The sequence below is a fragment of the Panthera onca genome, chromosome E2 (genome assembly GCF_046562875.1).
Source record: "Panthera onca isolate mPanOnc1 chromosome E2, mPanOnc1 haplotype 2, whole genome shotgun sequence".
NCBI lineage: Eukaryota > Metazoa > Chordata > Mammalia > Carnivora > Felidae > Panthera > Panthera onca.
In genome coordinates, this window is record NC_138353.1 from 27,477,631 (window position 1) to 27,492,894 (window position 15,264).

General features: G+C 53.7%; 1 protein-coding gene across 4 annotated transcripts in view; it reads right to left on the reverse strand.

Moving 5' to 3' along the window:
- Positions 1-15,264, reverse strand: part of ZNF423 (zinc finger protein 423) — a 333,582-nt gene that overhangs the window by 149,875 nt on the left and 168,443 nt on the right. The window contains exon 1 of one of the 4 annotated variants that reach the window (XM_060650814.3): positions 13,220-13,379. The exons of the other annotated variants lie outside the window; for them this stretch is intronic. The gene's annotated coding sequence lies outside the window, so the exon portion shown is untranslated. Of the gene's footprint in view, positions 1-13,219; positions 13,380-15,264 lie in introns of those variants that run through there. 4 annotated transcript variants of the gene reach the window in all.

A 15,264-nucleotide genomic window follows, 5' to 3' on the forward strand; every position in this document is an offset into this window, starting at 1 on the left:
GGCGGGGACTGGCATGCAAAGGTCATGGCCCAACACTGAGAAAAGGGGGAAGGTATTCTTGCCCTCGGGGCTGCTTCTCCAGCTGGGGGGCGAGGAGTGGGCCCCTGTTCTCTGCCCTGCCTCAAAGGGGCACTTAGCACACATCCTCTGAGGGGCTGCAGACTGAAAGCCATTGACCAGGTATGCCTTTGCCAGCTGGCTCTGGGGTGTGCTAAAATACCACCTGACAGCAAACAGTGGCCATCAAAGCCCTTAGTGAAACTTCCGGGAGCCCAGACCATCAGCATGATCATAAAGAGACTCAGTCCGTTGCAGGGAGACATCACCAACAGAGCGACAGCAGAGCCATGGGGAAGAGCATGGGCTCGCTCAGACTGAGCTGCCCGCCGCTCCTTGAGTGCGTGACTGCGGACAGTTTACTGCACCTCTCTGAGCCCCCATTTGCTCATCCACTGGATGGTGATCACAAGAGCAGCGACCTTACAAAATGGGTAATGTGTATGTGCTAAGTACTCAGTGAATGTTGGCTAAAGAAAATAAGGCGATTGCCGGTATAACTTTAGCATGAATTGTAAATGACCTCAAGTGTGTGGCATTTAAAGTTTTGCACGGAAGCTTCACACCCATTATCCCATTCGACACTGAGTAGCTCTGTAAGGTTGTAGAGGTGGTGGTTATTCCCCTACGACAAGCAGGCAGGGTGACAAACACCCAGGTATCCGGAGCGAAGCCCAGCATCCCACCCACTCTCTCATACTCCGAGTAGCCGGGTTTACACGCTAAGCTGCGTGGTCACCCTACGGATGAGGAAACAGAACAGAGAGGTGAGGTCACATCCCGATGTCAGAAAGCAGACAGTAATTAGAAAAGCTGGGGCTGGACACCCAGCCCAGGGCTCTCAGCCAGCTGGACTGATGAGCCACACAGCGGGACACAGATCATCGTGGCTGTCCTCCCCCCGGACGGTCTGGGGGCCACCCAGCTATCAGTTATTTCGTAAAAATGTCAACATTTCTAACTCAACTCAAGAACACCCAAAGTTTTTTAAAACATCTACTTTCACTTCTGGCTTTTCTTTTTTGCTTTTTAGCACTTTTTTTTTTTTTTTTTAAGTTTGTTTAGAGAGAGAGAGCATGAGCAAGGGAGGGGCAGAGAGAGAGGAAGAGAGAGAGAATCCCAAGCAGGCCCCACACATCAGTGAGGAGCCTGATGTGAGGCTCAAACTCACAAACCGCGAGATCATGACCTGAGCCAAAACCAAGAGTTGAATGCTTAACGGACTGAGCCACCCAGGTGCCCCCATTTCTGGCTTTTCTTGCAGCTCTACATCTGGCACATCCACGATGGAGCTGAGCCACAGCTCCCAGCCTGGACCCAGTGTGCTCATTCTCCTGTTTGCCCAGACCTGAAGGGCTCCTTTCCTCAATACAAAGTGTCCTAGGCCAGCAGCTGGCCTTAGATGTTCAGCCCCCTCGGTTTTACAGATGGAGAGACCGACCTCAGTTTCTCCATCTATAAAATGGGAATAATAGTCCCAACTACTGAGATGCTATGCAGACAAAAAAAGTGAATATCAGTAACATGTTACATATGGGAAATCCTCCATAATGTATAAAATAACAATAGTCACTGGCTACTGGCTCCCAGCTCAACATAAGATCACAGGACAGAAAGAGAGAGAGAGAGAGAGAGAGAGGGAGGAGAGGAGGCAACAGCCATGTTGGTTTGAATGGATACAAGACACTGAGTGGTCCCATGTTCCTGAGTCCTGGTAAACTACCAGGAGGGTCTAAGTTAAGGGCCAGCAATTAACCCTATAGAAGATGGTTTTCAAAGCAAAGGACGTTTGACCTGCAGAAAGGCCCACAGGGCCCTACCATTTACAATCCCTGGGCATGAGAGAGAAAGGAGCTTTCCAGAGCAGCCAGCCCACCCTTCTCAAACAGATGGAGAAACTAAGGCACCAGCAGCCTTGCTGGGGCACGGACCTGGGCCTCCAGGCTCATAGAGGGGGTGGGGTATGAGGTCTGACTCCCCTGCACCCACAGGTGCTGCCATCCCAAAGGGCCACCGGCACACAGGACAGGAAGGAGGCATCCACCTTTCCCCTTGAAGTCTATGACCTCACAGAACGCACAGCCGGTCTGGCCGCTCTATCCCTGAGACAAATTTACTCGGCACAGATATTGAAAATCCAACTGAGTTTGAGTTTTATTGCAGAAATTAAACAGACCAGAAAAAAAAGGAAAAAAAAAAAAGAAAGAAAAGAAAAAGCCAGCCTTCATCAGCTCACCCGAGAGTGAACTGTGATCAAACTAACTAGTGTGGAATGGCACGATCAGGTCCTGCCAGGGAAGAAGAGCCCCCCAGTGTGCCCCAGCGAGAGACTCCCCGGAGCTGGGCACTTGTAGCTAGCAGAGGGGCTGTGGAAGCCTCCTCCATCAGCCGCCTGGCCCGCGGCCGCCAGGGCGCCCCGACTCAGCCCTGTCCTCCTCCCAACGCCCCCGGTGGGGAGGACGCGGCGTGTGAAGTCACCTCCGTGAGCGTTCACGAAACAGCACCGCCAAGGGCCAGAGCAAGGGCTCACTGCTCGACTCGAGAGAAGGCAAAATGCTTTCGGGGTTGAATCACTGTTTTTCTTTACTCCCTTTGGAGATCGGCAGAGCCCACATTCGGCCGTGTTCGTGGACCTGGGACTGGAAACAGCTGCGCTCTAATTACATGTAAAGTGTACCAAAACATCCCTTTTATCACAGACTGGAAATCTGTTAGCATCTGTCTCTCCTTTGTTTCTTCCACAAGATACAAGCTTGTTTCTACATTTTTTCTCACCTGTAGCGGTGATTAAAATTCATTATAAATGAAAGGAGTGAACAGAGAAACAAGTTCCTCTGTGTACCGTTCTAAACTCAAATTAGAAACAGCTGTTTGCTAATTCATGCAGCGATGTTTTGCCGTGCTCTGTGAATCAATAATAACTCACCCTATTGCTGCGGAAATTTTGGGATAATCCATATATTTAACTCGGCGTTGGATTCTCCAGGCAGGATTGCCGCGGCGGAACCTCGACCTGCCTTCAGGCTGGCAGGAGGGGACTTGGGTTCGGCACTCTGGAGACAGCCACAGCTGCCACGACAGAGAACCCCCAACTCGAGAGGCGCCCGAAACACGGGCCCTGGCAGGACCAGAAGGAAACCCCGAAACAGTATCCTCGTCTCCTCCCCTCCCCCGGAACCACCACTTTAAAAAAAAAAAAAAAAAAAAAAATCAGCTCTGATTAAACGCAAACCACACACATCCTCCAGCCGCCGGAGGGAACAGCAAAATTAAAAGTCTAATTGGTACCCGGAACAATTTAAAACTATTAAGTATAGGTGAAGCTTTTCTGTAAGAAAATAATCCTTTGATTGGGATTAAGCTTGTTTGGATAGCATTCTTCCCTTCCCTACGTTTTAGCTGTAGAAGTCTGAGCTACGGACTGGAAGTCCTCGGTGCTTCTTAGAAGTGTTCAGCCATCTCCTCCACCAACTTCAGAGAAAAGGGCATCCAGAGCTGTGTCTGCATCTGAGGCTTTGAAAGGGAATGGGTGTTCTTTCTCTTTTGTGGGGAGGGAGGCAAGCAACACCTTTGTATGTGAGCAACGCATACTGTTTCATCAAACCTGCTCTGTCCTGGCTAATAGGCACTGGCCCCTCAAGACACTGCCTCCAGGGAGCCCTCCCTGATTCCCTCTGCCACCATCAGTACCTCTCCCTGACCTCAGGACACTGCCGTGGGGCCACTTGTCACCCTGAACTGTGGCTCTCGGTATCACTACCTATTTCTGAGTCCTTGGGGCACCCCCCTGTCCCTGACATCCTTTCCAGCCTGGGATATGGTCTCATTGAGCCATTCTTGAACTTCACACTGGTATTACCTCCCACCACCCACGTCTCAGCCCCACCATTCAACCACCAACTGCAGGGCCCTCTGTGCGTGCCTGGCATGATGCCTGGCTCTTTGTAAGCTTTAAATCCTCACCTCTATCCTATGTGGTGAACACCACAATTTCTCCCATTTTACAGGGCAGATACCTGAGAATCAGAGAGCATAAGTTCCCCAAGTTTCACAGCACTTTAGTGGAGGGAGTCTGGAGTTATCCTAGGTTTCTCCAGAAAGCCATCAGAGCCACCGCTGTTATCAGAGAGCGTGCCTTGCCCGGCCCAGCCTCTGAGGCGTTCTTCAGGCAACTGTGTTCATCAAGGCTGCCTTCCCCTGGTCACAGCTCACCCAAGCCGAACCCGTTACTCAGGACCCAACTCTGCCCACCTCCCAAGCACCTAGCAGGGCTCTCCTGTGCGGCTAACAGTCAGGCAGGCCCTCATTTTCTGATGTCCATCGGGGTCCAAGAAGATGGCAGTCCAGTGCATCCTGCGGTCTGTAGGGTGTAGGTGAGGACACACAGCTCATGCTCATCTGTACGGTAGGAGGGAGCTTTCCCTCTGGAAAGCCCAGATGGCTCAGTCCTGGGCAGGATCAGGAAAGAGTGAGCACGGTGGAGGTGCCTGGTTGGGAGGCAGGGGGCACTCAAACTGAGCTTTGTGGAAGGAGTCAGATCTCCACTGACCGGTGATACCCCAAACACAGGAAACACACCGTTGCTGGAACCCAGGATGATTTTAGGGGGCACCCAAGTTGGCCTCAAATAACATTGACCCACAAAGCAAAAGAGTCAGTGCCCCCCAAGCCCCTTGCAACCTTGGCACCAGGCCGAGGAGAAAGATTGCATTGGGTGCTGTCTTTAACTTCCAACGTTCCAGCAAGGAGAGAGCAGACCCCAGTCTCAGCGTTTTCAGGATTCCACAGCTTCTGGCTAGAACAGCATGAGTCAGGGGGCTTTCTCCTTACATTCGTTTTTTAATTTACTTTTAAGGGTTACTGTCTATTTACAGCAAAGGATACTGATTTTCCATTTGCAGAATTAAATTAATTAAGTATGAAAACAGACCTGACTAAACAGAAAACACTAGGTAAATCACAGCACCAGGAACACACTCAAATCTCACAAAACTCATGGCAGAGGCTTACGCAGGACCGCAGACCAGCACCCGCCCTCCCAGCGCTGATGTGAGCTTGAAAGCCTTCATGGTGAGGTCACTGCGGGGCTTCACCTGGACCCGCGCCCATGTCTCTCTTCCCTCTTCCCTCTCAGAGTACGTGCAGCTGGAGCCCAGAAAGCCAAGAGGGTGAACGAGGTAGCCCCAGGGGGGTTTCCGTTCATCTGACCCAGGGCAAGTCTCCAGGCCTCCAAGTGCCCCGCTGCACTCCCCGCTACCACCACCCCCAGTTAGCTGGGGCCCTAAACAAAGTCTTCCGACGTGGAACCCCACAGCCATATCCACAGCAAACCCTTCTGACAGGAGACCAAGTAGAACCTGGTCAGACGAAGTGTGGGTAATCAAACCTCCGCCCCATTCTCTCCTCCCCACGATGCCCACATCTGGGGGGTTTTCTGAGCTCTGAATGGGCACAAAGAGCCGGGGCTGGGCCCCTGGTCCTGGCATAGAGTGCACCAGTCCAGGTGTGCCAGGCCCCCCACCCCATGACACCCCATGCCCACACCTAGGGAGCCAGGTCCCCAGGGCCCTGGGAGATGTCACAATGAACTCAGCCTCAGCTCCTCGGAGAGCAGATGTGAGAGAAAGTACCTGAGAGCTGCGGCTGGGGAAACATCTGTCCTAGGAGCCCTACTGCGACACCAGGCCCCGCCTTGGCCGCCCTCCACCCCTCAGCCCTTGCCCCCAGTCCCCAGAGACCATCACTCAACTCCCCGAGCTCATAGCAACCAGGGCAGGTGCAAGGGTCACAGTCAGGGCATCTGGGCGGGGCCTGAGCCAGGTTCAGATGTTTTCTGCAATTCAGTGCTCCCTTAGGAAGGCCCCTTAGAGAATCAGAACTCAGAGCCCAGAGGCTGCCACCCTCCCCTCCCGGTCTGGCTGGCCACAGGCAGAATGCAGCAAAGCCCAAGAGACTGGCCCAGGGCCTCTCGCGGTGGGCAGGACCAGGACTGGACCAGCACCTTGGTTCTGGGGCCGGTTCCAGCCCCCAGCAGCTGTGTGACCTTGGGAAAACTCCTGGCCATGGGCTCCCCTTGCTTCATCTACAGAATGCAGCTGGTGTATGTGACTTTCTTTCTGGAGGTGCGGACACAGGAAGTGCACAATGAAGATAAAGAACGAGCAAGCAAATGAACAGATGACCAGATTTTCACCAAACCCAGTATCAGAGAAAACCACACGGTGCTTCTAACCTAGAACTCTGAGCTTAGAGAAGGCACTGAAAAATGATTAATACACAAGCTATATCTTACATTATATATGTACAGTATATGCTACATGTGCATATAAACTATGGATATAATAAGTGACATATATTATGTGCTAAACATTTCTTGAGGATTTGCTCCATGCCACACATGCGGTCTCAATATTCACAATAGTCTGACAAATCATTACTGCCAACCCCATTTCACAGATGAGAAAATCAAGGCTTACAGAGATTAACACCTCCAGAGGCTTCCGGGTCAGAAATGGCAGAGCTGGGCCTTGACTATGGGTCACCTGACCTCAGAGTCTGTGCTCTTAGCCACGCTGAGATGCTTGTGTGTGAATCATGCCACCTATACCTGCGGGATAGAAACAGTGAGTGACACCAGCTCAGGAGCAAGAACATTTCCCCCATGGAGACGGCTTCACATAGAGCCCAGGCTGCACGCCCAGCCAAGAATCACTGGAGGAGGTCTGGACCATGTCTACATTCTCAGCCCAGACACCTCCACGGACAAGGCACGCACACAGTCCAACCTCGAAGCACAGACCTACTGCTGAGGCTCAGTCCAATCCATCTTAGGCCCAGCTCAAAGGGTCAGCTCAGCCCCCCAGCACTGGAGAGCCAACCGGCCTCCCAGCATCTGGAAGGACCGAGGCATCCCTCAGCAAAGCACTCGCTCTCTTTGCACTGACCTGTGCCAGGTACCCTCTCGGCCACTCTGTGAGATAGTTACGAGCTTGGTTCCATTTTACAGAGGAGGACACTGAGGGTTGGAGAAACCACAGGGCTTGCTGTAACAGGCATTTCTGTTGCGCACAGCACAGCTCAGCCCTGGCACCTGGTTCAGCCACAGCTACAGTGGATGACTGGAGTCCCAAGCCTGAAGGTTCACCTCAAGCTTCCACCCCAGGTCTCCACCTCCAGGTCTCACTCCTGCTCAGCCTAGAGTCAGGGAGCCAATGCCCCCTGGGATGGCCCTCAACTGAAGGGGGACCAGAGCCAGTGGCACCCTGCACATGCATGGAGATCCCGGCAGAATCGAGGCTGGGGTCTGCAGCACTGACCTAGACACCCCTCCCCACTATGGACCTCTCCCCCTTCTGGCCTCAGTCTGTCTCCTATACCTGCTTCCTAGGAGCACCTCCCCATCATATAACCTGGACGCAAATCCCGGCCTCAGGCTCTGCATTCTGTCATGCTTACCTGAGGGGTGGCACCACATTCGGAAGCCAAGTCCATTCAGCCCCTCAGCCCACCTTGTATCCTTGCCAGGGCTTGCCACACTCAGGTCACTGAGAGGCCCCCTTCAAGACCTGTGCCCCAACACTATTACTTCGTCTCGCACTTGCCTTGAACTTGACAACCCTACCTACCCGAGGGTAATCCTGGATAACTGTCTTGACGAAATCATGGGTATGATGTTTTTGTGACACCCGTTAAAATAAGCATAATTACTCAGAAAAAAAAAAGAAAAGACAAGAAGTTCATGAATCACCTAAAATCGGGCTGTGTATCCCTAAAAGTGGCTCAGGTCCTCACTGTGGAGCCCCTGCCGTAACCTAAGCTTCGCACAGGCCTGCAGCTCTCGGTGTGTCCCTCTCGCACCCCAGGCTGCGAGCCTCAGGGGCATGGCAAGCCTTCCCGGCTGTGTGTGCCCAGCACAGCACCTGGCCAGAGGCAGGCTCAGGACAAGAAGTGGACTGAGCCCCGCAGGGAGGGTAGAGCCCTAGGATCCTCGCTGATGTGCTGGTGCCAGAGACGCAGCCACTCTGCGAGTCCCACTCACCCTTTATACTCATCCAAATCTACAACTCAGCAGAGAAAATTTCAATTTTCCCTGGATTTTCATGTTTCAGCCTCCAGAAAAATTGCCATCATGGGCTTTGTTACCGAGCTGTTGAGCCTCAATGACTGAAGGCTGCCCCAGCCCCGCCTGTGGTGGGAAGCAGATTAAAACAACCTGTCAGGACTGGGGAAGGCTCCAGAGGGGCAGCAGCGGGGAGGTGGCCACCTGGCCCAGGACCACAGTGAGAAAGAGGAGCCCCACGCAGTTGGCCTGGCACATCAGGTTCACACCCCCTAGAGGTGGGTATGTGTCCTGGGGGATTCCCCTGCGGGGGGGTGGGGGGGGTGAGGGGAGGGCGCTCAAGTCCTGGATGTCACGATGGGGGTGCGTCCCCTGTTCCCTTCTTGGCATCATTGACCCTTCCCTAGGTTCCCCTACACTGCCGCCTGCCCCCTGCTCCTGCTTTCTCAGACTGAATGGGCCTTCATCTGGCCCCATGCTGTGCCTACTCTAATGCACAGACTTGAAAATCATAAACTAGATTCACTGAGCACTTACTATCCACCATGCTAATTTTTATGTTAATTATTTAGCTACTTAAAGTGTTGGTCATAAATGTTTTGCTTGTATTGATGCATTTTTTAATGTTTATTTATTTTTGAGAGAAAGAGAGAGCAAGTGGGGTAGGGGCAGAGAGAGAGGGAGACAGAGAATCCGAAGCAGGCTCCTTGCTGTTAGCGCAAAGCCCGACATGGGGCTCGAACTCACAAACCATGAGATCACGACCTGAGACAAAGTCGGATGCTCAACTGACTGAGCCACCCAGGCGCCCCTGTATTGATGCATTTAAACCACATATAATCTTTTCACCAGACACACTTTACAGATGAGGAACCGGAGGCTCAGACTGCTGAAACAGACCTCAGGACTGACCAGCTAGCCACTCACTGTGCATGCGGGGACAGTGAGGCCCTTGACATCTAAGAAGGCACTTTTGCCCCAAGACGAAATCCTGCAGAGCCAGTAGGATCACCCTGAGAGCCACGACATCCTCCTCCCAGGGTGACATCTGGAAAGGGGGCGGGGGGCTACACTGCCCCCAACCCAGCTCAGGTGAATGGCACCCTTGAGGATAGTGTTAGGCCCACTGCCAGCCCGGGGCCACCGTCCCCAGCAGGGCTGGGTACCAGCTCATCTCAGTGCTGGACACAGAGTAGTCCCCATGAAGGAATGAATCAATGACAAGAGGTTCCACACTACATCTGAATAGCACTTCCCACATCATTGTTCATCTTCCACAAATGTTATTGGGGTTTCCCCACAGGTGCACTTGGCTTAGAGCTGCCTGGAGACAACTCCAAAAAGCCTCACATTTCTGGATCCCTGGGAGCCTCCACAAGGTGCCCAGTGATAACTATCTGCTTGATAATTGAATGAACGAATGAATGAATGAATGTTGGATGGCTAGATGGATGGGTGGATGGATGGACAAAATATTGAAGCCCCAGGACTTGGGCTAAAGAGGGCACTTTCTGGGGCACCTGAGTGGCTCAGGTCATGATCCCATGGTCATGGGATCAAGCCCCACATCAGGCACCACACTGAGCATGGAGCCTGCTTGAGATTCTCTCTTTCCCTCTGCCCCTCTCCCCTGCTCATGTGTGCTTTCTCTCTAAAAAAATAAATAAATAAAATAAAATAAAGAGGTCACTTCCTAACTGTGGTACAAATGAATACCTGAATAAGAAAATGAATGAATGAACGAATGACAAAGCTAATCACAGAGAAGGTGCAAGGAGCCACTCGAGGAGGCTCCTGTCAGGTGGAAGCCAGGGGTGGTGGGGTAGAGGCTCCAGCTGGAAGCCAAGGAGTTAATGAGCTTGACCACTAGCTTGACCACCTGGGCCCAGAGGGGCTGCCCCCTGCAGAGCCTGTCCAGTGTTACTGAGGTCCCTGGGGTGTCTGCACATTGTGGCAGAATGCAATTATTCCAGTCTCTAGTGCGGCAGGCATTTGTCATTCTTTTATTTGAAAGAACCTCTTGGAACCAGGGGGAGAGCAAGGGTGCGGGGAGGGGCCGGGGGGTGCAAGGATGGAGGCAGAGCTCAGCTACCCTGCCTCGGCCTGCATCCCTGGAGGACTGGCATTACAACAAAGGAGATGCCGGGAGTAGAGGGGAGGGAAGAATTGGGGTGGGGGTGGGGGGCCTCCTATTTATTTAGACCACAGCAGAACACATGGTTAGACTTAATAACATAATAGGCTGAGATTTCACGTTCTTGAAGGTACAGGCTCAGCAATGTGATGTGGGGTGGGGGGATGCATTTTTGTCTGGTAAAACCCCTCCAATGGTCGCCTCTTTCCACACAACACAATGGAGGCTGGGGCTGAGGGCACGTGCCCACACACCCACCACATGCCCACACATGTATGAATGTGCGCACATGTCTTCCCCACCAAGGACCTCCAAAACCTTCCCACTAACTACCAAACACCCGCAAAGCAGTGTGCCCTCCCATTAGGAACACACAGTCAAGCAGTCTCCCTCACAAGTTTTTCTGGGAGGAGGTCACGCCAGCCAAGCACATGTAGGTGTCACCCCTTCCCAGACACCATTGCCCTGGATTTCCCCTTCCCTGCTGCCCAAAGGGGCCAACAATTAAAAGTGATCACTTCCTACTCATCTTAGGAAACTCCTTGCATTCACTGTTTCATTCATTCATTCTCCAAATATTTACTGAGCACCTACTCTGTGCCAGGCTGTCTAAACATGCTGGGGCAGCCAACACACCCAGTGAAACCCCACTCCATGAAGCCTGCATTCCAGGAGCATCAGGCCCACACCCTGGAATGCTCCGGAACCAAGACAGCCTGGGTTCACATCTCAGCTCCACCACTGACCAGCTGTGTTCCTGAACTTCTCTCGGCCTCCTCTGGTTGTGGTGAGGATGACATCAGATAATCCAGGTTAAGCACTTTGGCCCAGGGCCGGGCACACAGGAAATACTCCATGAACATATCACTGCGTATCATTTCCAGACCTGGGGCAGCAGGAGTGGAGGCTGCCAGGAAGCCCCTGGCTCACCGCACGGCTTCCTCGGTGAGCCCTACTGCCCACTCCCAGTTTGCTCATCCCAAGAGCATCCTTAATTTCCTAGGTGCTCACACACCCCTGGGTCTGGGACAAACATGTGACAGAGAGAGCCGAACCCACATCTTACCACTGAGCCCATCACAAAACCCCAAAATAGAAAAGCCTCCAAGGGGACACAATCCACGCTGAAACCAGTACTTAAATCCCTCTGCAACAAGGTCTGTCCCCTTGGTGGGGAACTCATTCCCTCCTCAGCTCCCTTAGCAAGAAGAAAGGATGTCAACATAAGTCCTAAGGGAGGACCTGCTGACCGCCTCTTAGGGACAGGAATAACAGGATTCTCCAATACCCACTGTCCTCCAAGAGGAGAGAGAAACAGTCATCTGTTACATGGTGGCCATTTTTTTAAATGACATTGCAATTTACATTTGTTTAATTCCTTCAATAAATACTACCAAGTGCCCATTCTAACCAGCCCTGTTCCAGGCTGGAAGCATGACAAAGTCCTTGCCCTCAGAGAGCCTATGGTGTGGTGAGAGAAGACTGGTAATAAAGCAATAAATCATCTATAATAAGTCAAGTGACACAATGAAGAAATGTGGAGCAGGATGGGTGAGGTGCCACTCTAGACAGGTGACAAGGTGATACTTGAGCAGAGACCTGGAGCAAGCAAGGAAGCAAGCCAGGGTGAAATCTGGAGGAAAAGCATTGCAGGCAAGGGGACTAGCAGGTGCAAAAGCCCTGAAGCTGGAGGAGGCTAACTTGGGTACATTCCGAATCTCCATTCTCTGAGATGCCAACACGAGGCTGAGACTGAAGGCACTTGTCCTGCCCTCAGAGATCACGGGCTGAGCTACTCATTCCCACAGGGACCTAAAGTCCAACCCCACATTGACTCACTGTGTGACCTGATGCCGGTCTCTCACCCTCTCTGATCCTGGTTTCTTTCGGCAACGGCTACTTGGGGCTGAGCATCCTCCAAGAAGGCACTGCCTCTGGGGTCCTCCCCAGTCTGCCGCTCTGTGCAAAACACACCAACCATTCTCCTCTACCCCACGGCGCCATCCTCACACCCGCGCCAGCAACGCCACGCAGGATTGGTACTCCTGCCAAAATAGCTATTAACCCAGTAGCCAATAATAACACGTTATCCTATCAATTTGCTTCTGAAACGCTGTGTAATTGCAGAACCCAAGTTTGCCACCTCGGTAGCTTGGTTACGACATAAACAGAAAGAAACTCACCAGTTCCTTCCCCAGGAGAACAAGTGGTTGGCCACGACAAACACCCACTTACCACCCAGTCCCCCCACCCCACGGGGCCCCACGGAATCCATCAGGAATCCTAGTCTGCTGATCAATAGTCCGGAGACTTGTCTCCCTGTGCTCTTGGCATGTTATCTCTGTGTTGGAGAGGAGACCAGAGCCTGGGAGGTGATGGCTCGGGGCCATGCTGGCTTTGTGGGTGGCAAGGTCGGGCCCAGAAGCCAGCACTCCGGCAGCCTCCCGGCTCCTGGCTAGAAACCACATGGCAGGAGAAGAGGGGCAGACGTGGGTGGAGGGGGGAGGGAAGGCGGGGAGAGCCTAGGCACCTAGGGGCCAGCAGGCGCTCAGGGTTACACCAGCCCAAGGGACACACCGACCATCATCAGAGACAGACCCAAGCCAGGCCTCCACACAGGAGACAGAGAGGCCAGGAGGCCACCGGGTGGGGCAGGGAGAGAAGGGCAGGGGAACGAAAAGAAAGCCGCGCCAGACCCAGAACTCAGGGTGCTCCCCGAGGAGCCCCCCGCCCCTGACGATGAAGGGCCCGACTCAGATCTGACACACCACCACCGATGCCTCCTAGGCCCTCACTTTTCGTCGTCCACTCCAGGAAAAGTTTCCTTCCTTCTGGATTAGATTCCACTCTGAGCGAACATTCCACTTCCCAGCGAGCTGGAGCCTCTAATGGGACTCTTGGCGGTCAGTACAGACACCAACTGGCCTGTTTTATTCATTCTTCCCCTCCAACCCCACCCCTCCGCTTACCTCTCCCCCTGCTCACCAGGGCACCCCAGGACAAGTTGGTGGATGCCCTTGTTCCCGGCACCCAGCGGCAGGGCAGCTGAGGCTAGAGAGGCACTTCCCGCTGCCCCACTGGTGACCTCAGCCCCAGGACACATCCCCACCCTCGGCCTCAGCCGGGAAAGGATGGGTCGAAAGTGTGCTGCTCCAGCCGCGGTGCTTGGCGGAGCATCCAGCAAGTGGGGAGAGGAAGGGCCTCGGGGAGGGTGGGGAGGAGGAGGCAGAGGAGGCCAAAGGCTCGGCCACTCAGCCAGATGTTGACCCAGTTGAGGGCCCCAGGCCCCAGGGGCGCCGGGAAGCTCTGGCTCCCCACCTCCCACCCCCTGCCGCCAGCTCCAGGATTCTTGCAGAGAGGGGGGCCCGGGACAGCACCGCTCCCATGCCTGTCCCTGAGGTCGGGGTTAAAGAAGGAACACAGAGAGACGCTCAGGGGTTGCCAGGACAGGGTGGGGGACAGCCCCTCAGGGGCCCCTGGGTGGGGTGGGTGGGGTGCCGTCTGCGGGAAGGAGCTCTCAGCAAATGGAAACCAGGCCTCGGAAACTGGCCGGACCACAGCCACTGCACAGCTCCAGGGGAAACCCCGCTGCTCGCTCAAAGGTGCCCCAACCCAGCAAAAGATGGTGTTAAAAATGAAAGGGCAGGGAGGGGGTCAGGCAGCTTAGGAAAGATTAGGGGGTGACAGCTGGAGGCACCCACACAGGCCCTCCTGTTCTGTGCTCTGAACACCCTTCATTGTTGGCACGCTGGCCCCCAAGGCCTGCTTGCCTGTGACTGCTGTAAAAAGTCAACTCCCGGAGCAATTACCCCCCTCTGCTTCCCTCCGTGGGGCCTTCACTCAGGTTTCCAGCAGCGTTGAGCTGAGCTGTGTCCCGGGCCCGGGGCTCAGGCTCACAATGGGCCAGGCAAGCATGAGTCCCCAGCTCCCACGACATTCATTTTGGGGATCCAGCCCTCAACACTGAATCCTCACTGCACATGAGTGAGGAAGAGAGATCGGGGGGTGAGGAGGTGGCCCAGGGCCCCACGGCTACGGCTGACCGTCAGGGATCAGTGGGACCCCTGGGCCCTGACATCAAGAGCTTGGGGTCTAGCAGACTGCACTGAGTGTAAATGCCATCTACCCATTCACTCACTCATTCAGTCATTCATTCGATCGCTGGTTAGGTTATTCGACAGAAGTTGGTGATGCGCTTCTGACCCACCAGGCACTTCAGAGCTTGGGATGCAAGGGGAATAGGCAGGCACAGCTCTTGCCCCACAGGCTTCGTGCAGGAGGCAGAGGTCCTACAATCTGTGATCCTTGCTACGACTAGAGAAGTCCCGTGAGGGAACGGGGCTTCCTAGAACAAGGGAGCTGGAGAATCAGCCAAGGGAAGGAAGCAGGGATGCAAAGAGAGGCTCAAGTAGCAGCACAGCATGTGCAAAGGCCCGAGATGGGACTGAAGTCTGTGGTCGTTTCCATCAAACCTCTGCCCCTCAGCCAGCTCCTCACTCTCAGCAAAGGTGGGCAGCCTGAGCCCAGCAGCCCCGCCCCAGCTCACAGACTCGGGGAGCCCCCCAATGGCACCTCTAGCCACTACGCCCATACTGGAGCATGGCTTTCCCAGCCAAAGTTCTTGTTAAAAATGTTTCATATGTTTATTTTTAAAAGGGGGGGGATGGAAAGAGAAAAGGGAGTCCTGAAGGTCTTTTTCTTTCCAGAAAAAAAAAAAAATTAATAAATAAATAAAACCTCAGGAAAAGGGCATGGAAAGGCCTCTGCATCTGTAACCGCTGAACAAATGAAAATTAGCTCATTTAATCAGCTCCTCATGGCCTGGCTGTCCCGAGTGGGCCCCGGAACACAGCGAACTTCACAGCAGAAACTCGCCAGCCAATGTCAGTTTATCCTACAACAAAGGGATTTTCTAAATAGCGCGATCAAACGCAGTGAAGGCCGCGGAGAGCTGGGGACCCAGAACTCGACCCCCCAGATCCTGGTGGGCCCCCACCTCCCAGCTTCATCCCTT